The sequence below is a fragment of the Leiobunum rupestre genome, chromosome 2, assembly GCF_980474605.1.
Source record: "Leiobunum rupestre chromosome 2, qqLeiRupe1.1.hap1, whole genome shotgun sequence".
In the NCBI taxonomy this organism is placed as follows: Eukaryota; Metazoa; Arthropoda; class Arachnida; order Opiliones; family Sclerosomatidae; genus Leiobunum; species Leiobunum rupestre.
The window spans coordinates 3,929,726-3,937,957 of NC_143385.1; positions in this window are offsets into that span (position 1 = coordinate 3,929,726).

Here is an 8,232-nt window from a genome sequence, read left to right on the forward strand (position 1 = left end):
TCAATGGGGCACAAACACTTCCACTGATGGCCACCAGCTGGCAGCTAGAACCACCAGGTCTCTGCTCGTATCGAAGGTGCATTCCTCTGTTACGGAGGCCCAGATTGAATCTCACCTCCTTGCTTTAGGAATTCATCCCGTCGAGGTCCAGCTTGAGCCTAGAGCTGATCGAAGAAATTTCGCTTCTTTCATCGTAAAAATTCCCGCGCATGAAACCTTTCTTGCATTAGCGCCAGAACGGTGGACCGAGGGTATCACCGTGGACTCATATCATCCTCCGGCCCCTCAAGCCAAATCGTCCGGGCTCTCCGTGACCCAGGACCCTCAACCGTCGTCGCAATGACTTGGTCGCGCCCAGCTCTCTCTCCTGTATACCAATGTTAACTCACTAAAGACCAAACACTATGCGCTGCGTGCTTATATCGATGCTCACAGTCCGACTTTCATCGCGCTTTCCGAAACAAAACTAGATTCTACCATCTCGTCCTTCGAGCTATTTGGTCCGGATTTCGTGGTCTACCGGAAAGACAGAAACATTCACGGTGGGGGTGTATGTCTCGCTGTCAGTAAGGATTTCAAATCCTATCCCTTAGAACTTAAAACTGATGTCGAAGCGGTAGCTGTGCGGGTGTCTATCGGTTCATCGTGTCTCCGTCTTTGCTGCATCTACAGGTCGCCTACATCCACCCCAGCGTACACCAAGAAGCTCAACTCCCTCCTTGGTTGTCTGGCTGAGGGTAAATCGGATCTAGTCATCACCGGAGACTTAAACTTTCCCAGTATTACCTGGGAGACATAGACGAGTTCATCGTCGGTGGCTACGAGCTTCCTTCATTCACTTCTCGCCTCTCATCTCAGTCAGCGCGTCACTGAGCCCACCAGGGAAAATAACATCCTTGACTTGGTATTGTTATCTGATGATAACATACTCGAGTCCATCTCTCACTTTCCGGGTGTCAGTGATCACGACTTTCTATTACTCACACTTCGTGGGGTCCGTCCCCCGTCGCGGAATGCGCCCAGGTCGGTTCATAACTTCAACAAGGCGGATTTCGCTGCCATGGCTAACTCGCTCTCAAAACTAACCCTTCCGGCCACAACCTCTGTTGAGGAGATGTGGAGCGCATTTACTGCCGCCGTTGGGTCAGCGGTTGTAGCCCATGTACCAATCAAGCATCTCTCCACTCGACACAATCTCCCATGGGTTGGCTCATCCCTTCGCCGTCTGATGCGCATCACAAAACGGCGGTATAACAGATCCCAAAAGTATCCATCAGCTGCCAATACTCAGGCTTTTAATAAGCATCGAGCTATTGTCAAATATGCTCTTCGTGCCGCACGCACCCACCATGTTGACATGGTAGCCTCGGACCTTACAACGAACAGAAAAAAAATTTTACCAGCTTGTCTCCACCAAGGCAAAGTCTGTTGGAATCCCTGATCTTTCCTGCAACGGCACGAAGTACACTACGGCAGTTGATAAAGCCAATCTCTTGGCTTCTACCTTCCGTAGTACTTTCCCGGTGTACGATCTGGGTGAAGTTCCTCTTCTGGAACCCCGGGCACCGATAATGCCTGACATATTATATTCTACCAAGGGAATATTCCAATTACTTGCTAAAGCCAAACCACACAAAGCACCTGGTCCGGATGGTATCCAATCTGTTGTCCTCCGCAAATGTGCTAATGCATTAGCAGCTCCACTCACAGCCATCTTCCAGTCGTCTTATGACGAGGGTGCTATCCCGCGTGACTGGAGCCGAGCAAACATCACACCAATACCTAAAGGCGGAGACCGATCTGACCCTGCCGAGCACCGCCCTATCGCCCTCCTGTCGCAAGTTCTTAAGACTACTGAGCACGTAAGTGCGTCGGCCATCTCGTCGCACTTCACCTTACACAACTTGATAAGCCCCTATCAGCACGGTTTCCGGAGTGGTTTCAGCACCGAAACTCAGCTTCTCTGCCGCATCGAGGATTGGACCTCTGGACTAGAGCAGACCGGACGAGTGGACATTATTTTTCTAGACTTTCGCAAAGCTTTTGACTCGGTTTCACATGAACTTCTCAAAGCGAAACTCCACGCTTACAGAGTAAGAGGCCGCACTCTCAACTGGCTGTCGGCATACCTTGAAAATCGAGAATTCAGGGTTGTCCTTCCAGGAGCCACGTCAGACTGGCTTCCAGCTTCTTCTGGGGTGCCGCAGGGTTCTGTCCTGGGGCCACTACTTTTCATCACATACATCAATGACGTTGGGGAAAACGTTGTCTCCACTTTAAATATTTTTGCGGATGACGTGGCGCTCTCCCGGATTATCTTCTCGGAGCAGGACTGCGCCATCCTACAATCTGACCTCGACTCTATCGGCAAGTGGAGCGAGCGTTGGCTTCTACCGCTCAATTCAGCCAAATGCTCTGTCCTTTCCCTTCGCAGGGTGGGCCAGCCAGAGCAAGTCACTAAATATGTCCTCCATGGAGTTGATCTCCGACAGGTCCCCTCCCTAAAATATCTGGGAGTGACGCTCACAGATACACTAGAGTGGACCACACATCACCCGCGTTACCGCGCAGGCTGCGAGAGCGCTGGGTTTCATTCGCCGGCACCTCTCTCACTGTTCCTTCACCACGAAGTCTCTTGGAGTTAAAACATATGTTTTTCCGATCCTAGAGTACTTTTCTGCCGTCTGGGCTCCCTCGACTGTTGCGGGTGTCCATGCGGTTGACCGCATTCAGCGGCGTGCCCTCCGCTTCGCTGCCAGTGTTGGCTTTTCGTGGAGTACCTCTATGACCAGAGTTCTCAAAAACTTCAAATGGGATAACATGGCTTCGCGTCGTCGCCTTAAGAGATTGGTTATCGTAAATAGTGTTGTACATAGTACTTGTGGTGCCCTCGCTCCGCTTTCGAAGGCCATCTCTGGCTGGCATCGCCCCCCTAGAGGAAATCGTGCGGCCTCTATGGTTCTCCCCGGTTTTCGCCTCGCCGTTCGAAAACATTCTTTCCTCCCCTCCTCCATCCCCGAGTGGAATTCTCTTCCGGAGCATCTGAAAGACATTCCGAGCCGTGTTCCTTTCCGGAAGGCACTCTCTTCGTACCTGGACATGTACGAGTAACATTTTTTTTTAAATTTTTATTGTCTTGACGTGATGGGTTTCGACCCTTTGTTAAGCTATTACTGAACTTAAGAACTTAAGAAATCAATTTAAACTAGTATATTACCTTAATATTAATTAATTTAATTTAAAATACGTTTGTGTCCAGGAATCGAACCGAAGTCTTTGTTTTTGCATGCGGATAATTTGAAAATACGCCACGACGTTATTTAGACAAACAGCCTTGGAGAAATTAGTCCTTGTTCCTTTACGTTTTTTTTTAATTTATTAACGTCAATTAATTCTATATTTTTTAATTATTATAAATTAAATTAAATTCATTATGGTCAAATACAGTCGTGGCCAGGAACCCTACTCTTAGCAGGTGAATCTTTTACAGCTGAGCCATTGACTCCCACGTTATCTAATTAAAATAAATAATATCATAGACAAACCATGGAGGAGTAACAATAGAAGCTAAAATTTGCTGCGCAATTTAGTACAGTACGACAGCCAGGTGACGCTGGCCTCTCCTTTCAAAATAAACTAACATAGCCTAAAGGCCGAGTCGGCTCTCCTGTTATTTCAACCAAGGATTCTATATTTTTAGAAGTATAGGAAGTGATGACGTTTTCGCGCCGGGAAGAAAACGCGCGAATGCGCAGTAGTTCCTTTCAAAAATTACCCTGCCAAGGTTAAATATCGCTACCGTGAAGGCGCCAAAGAACATTTTGGCGTTGATCGATTTGGCCTTGGGGGTAAATAAAAGCGGTAAATATGACGTCACTCTTTTGTAAAACTCCACGCTCTTCCCGCCAGGCCGTGTATACAGGGGAGCTAAGTCACTTCCTATCCTTCTAAATATATAGAATACTTGTTTCAACATGGACAAATTCTCCCGAGGAGAGGTATATTTTGGCTTAACAACTGATTTTCATTTATTTAAATTATATATCTACTGTAGTGTACCGGTAATTAAAGTAATAAAAATTAATATCTAGACGCCCTAGGCCCAAGTCCGCTAAAAATGTTCAATAATTTTAATTTAAATTGCGTAGGAGGGTGGTTGAAAGCCCTTAATGCCACGTGAGCCAATAGCTCGCTACACCCACTATTACCTTTAACCTCAACAAAATTTTATGGAAAGTGGAAACAGAAGTAGTCGGAGTAAAACCCACCAAACCCATGATATGAAAACTGGCAAACTCTTTGCTCATGATCAAAGGAGTAGTTCCGAGCTTTCACCCAGTGCCACAAGCTGGGAATGATCCCCCTCTTTTGGCGGGACGAAGGGGCTAACCACTCCGCCACCCCAAATCATTTTAAAGTAATATCAGTTATATATAAAATTAATTTATCGAGATAATTATTTATTTCCTCAGAACATTTACCTTCACAATCTCCCTCTGAAACAGGCACTAGAAAATTCGGGGTTAAAAACATCGTATACTAATTTTATAAAACTTTGATAAAGAAAGAAACATATTTTTAAAGCAGTTAGTCCCACAGAGTGTAACTTTAACATTATATTCTGTAGGGAGAAGTACAGTTGGTTAAGTTTTAGATAAGACATGGTGCGCATATTATCACAAATTTCTTTGAGAAAGCTTCCAGTCTGAAAAAGTACAAGCAGGGCCGTCTTTACATGCTGTTGGGCCCCTGGCATTTGTTATTTTGGGGGCCACTCGAGTGGCGTAAAAACGGGGGGGGGGGTATAATGAACCCCCTTAATTTTTAGGAATAGCACCAGCCCACCCCGTTGAATAGTAAAGGTTGGTGGGGGGGGGGGGGAGCCAAATTCACTTTCTAAACTGCACCTCCAAAATCCCCTAAATCTAGAACTTTCCAACGCGCCCCTCTAAAAATGTTTTTGCTCGACGAATGACAGCGGAACTATAATCCTCCAACAATTATATAAAAAAAAATTAAATTAAATAGACTAGACAAGTTTTATACGTGAAAAGAATGACTAGAATCGTTTGCTATACAAAAAAATTACAAGAGGCGTTTTTCGAGATTTTTCAAGGGAAGAATTATTTCATCAAAGTTCAACTGCATTTGAAAATCGCTTTCGATACTCATCAAAGCTAGAAAATTCTATTTGTCTTGTTTCATTGTGCTTCTGTTCGCGTTTTTTTATTCTACCGAGTTTTGAAAAGGAGCGTTCACAACTACAATTGGATACCATTAACGATAGGAATATTCTAAGTGATATTTCAACATTAGGAATAGTGTCTTCAATTTTATTAGATCGCAGAGTGTTATATAGTTCTGAAAGAGAGATTTCGTCATTTTCGCTAGTTCGATCCTTATCTCTGTTAATGTATTGGGCCAAATGAAGGCATTCCAACTCCATTTCTTCCCCGTTCACATCTCTATGATAAAATTCCGAATATTCTTTGCAACAGTTTTTTAAGTCGTGTGGATTAATGCTGTTCAAATGAGAAAAAAAAACCAAATCGTGCATGAAATTTTTCTTACGATTCAGCTCGTTTCTGCAATTGAGATACTAATGTGTCAATTATCGGTAGATACGTCTCCACCCTAAATTTTTCATTTCCTGTAAGTTGCACATTTTGCGCCGGTCCATCGAAGAACGTAATACGAGAAGATCTAGATCTCGTTCTGGTTCTAGCTCAATGCCAAATGTATCTTTGGCAATGCATTCGTAGTTGTCAAATTCGTTCCTAATGTTAGCGGGAAAATCAGCTAGTGAACGCGATACCTTTAATGCAACGTCCACGGTTAGAGTTTCTTTCTGAAGGGCAATTCTGATCTTGTTCATTCTTTTTATTATATCACTCCACACTTCTGTTAAGATTATTATTTCTAGTTTCTCCATTTTCTTTACCAAGCTAATAGCTTCATTTCTAGTTTCGCCGGGCTGGCTAGTATCAAAATGTTTTTGTAACCGTTCTGTAGGGCACTAACTGCGTCAACACGAGCGGACCACCGGGTATCAGAAAGGCATTTTAGAACACTATTCGAACCCAAAAAAATTTTCATGATATTCCAGCGATGGGTAGAAAGGTCAAAATTTTTTTTCCAACTTTTGAATTAACTGGAAAAAGTTGAAAGAATGTCCTGCACATGGTATGAAGATTGCAAATTCACATTTATCTTTAATTCTTGCCTGTAGGCCCGAATATTGCCCGGACATATTTGAGGCATTATCATAACTTTACCCGCGACAATCGTTAATAGAAATGTTGTGTTTTTCTAAAAAAAAATCCAGTACGGTTTCTGACAAATATTCCGATTTATGTTCTGTAATCGGTACGAATTCTAAAAATCTTTCAACTGGAACGCCTTCATATACGTATCGAATTTTGAATGTCAGCTGATCAACATGCGAGAGGTCGGGGGTAGAATCTACGCTTATTGAGTAATATTTAGTCGTTTTCACTTCACATACAATATAAATTAATTACAAATGTTAGCCGATAAGTATTAAATATTTCCTTTTCCAGGATTCAAGTATCGTTTTATATGATCTCCAAGAAACGGATCAAATTTGCTCAATAATTCTGAACATCCCAAGTAATTCCCATTTTGTTGGGATCCAATGGTCTCATTGTCGCCGCGAAATGCAAGTCCTCTTCAAGGCAAAAATTATACGACACTTACAATTCCAATATTCAACGTCTGAATTATATTGACAAAGCAAGGCAGTGTACACCCTGCTGATATCTTTACTCCGTGCGAAGTAAGTCAACATAGCTTCCCTATGCGACAAGCTGTACTCAAGGTCCGAAATTAGGCTTTTTATATGCTTCCAGTCATTACACCCATTAGGTGAACTGAAATTTGTGCTGCCAGGGCTCAAAAGACGGCACGAATAACAGAATACAGATTTTTTAAAGGAGAATACAGGAGCCATTTTCTGTTAACAGTTTCACCATTCTGAATAAATACGGTCTTATTTAAATTTCTTATTTTAATTTTCCCATTTGCTTCTTGATAACTTCTGGAAGCATCAGTGGAGTCACAGTCTTTATTTTGAAAAAATTTGGTCCTTTGTGAATCCACACTAAACGAATATCTTCTGTAAATATCTCTGCCCAATCACCAGGGTTGTTTAACATAGTTTCAGGTTAATATTATGCTTCTTCTAATGTCGACTCGTTAACAAATTGTGATTCGGAAAATTTACATGAACCTTCTAAATCGGATGAAATCACTGGCTGTGTGCTAGAAACATCATTCAATATTTGAATATCAATAGGGCGAAGATATAAATTCGTTAAGTCATTATTTCAAAGATAAATTTTTAATATTGAATGGGACAGACGGCACTGAGTACAAGGTGCTTATTTTACTGGCGTGGTTGCTCACTTCTCCCGCATGAAAGATATTTTGAACTTCTGACAATGATTAATATACTGAACGAGAATCTTGTCCGGAAAACTATACTTAAATTTAATATTTACTGATATAACCGAAGGTGTAGGTTCGCTGAATCCTAACCTATCCAATAATATTTTAAACGTTATCGAACTTAATAAAATCTACCAAAAAAGCGAAACCACCGAAAATAGTAAATTGGGCAAATGCCCAACTTCTAGGGCTCCGATTCTAAAACTTTATGAAAGGCTATCAATGGCGATGTATGTACATTCGAAGGTAATATCATTGACTCTTCTAGCCCTAACCGTTGAAGAGATATGCGCGACACGGCGGCATCGGTATCGGCTGCACTGTACGTGAAACTAATACACACAAATCCTTAGGATTGTGTGTAAAAAACCATGTGAGCCACTGACGAATCCTGACCTGTAATTATGGTTTATCTGACAATTATTATGTACAGTCCCGGACATAAGTTTCCGGCCGTTTTCATTTGGCCGCCATTTTGATTCTGTTTGACGTAGAGCGTCGTTGGAGGTCTTGTTTGAATACTTACGCTCACGAAATTAGTATCAACATAAATTTATTTTGATATATCTTACAAGGAAAAAGAAAAATCAAAATTAGTAAAACCCCACCGATTTGACTTTACCAAATTAAGCGTTTAGTTAGTTACAAGTAGGCCCATTAGACGCACAATGTCACGCAGAATACGAATCTGTCTTTGAAATTTAAATCGGTTCAATATTACCAAAGTTATAAATAAAATAACAACGGTTTAAAACTGGAAAATTA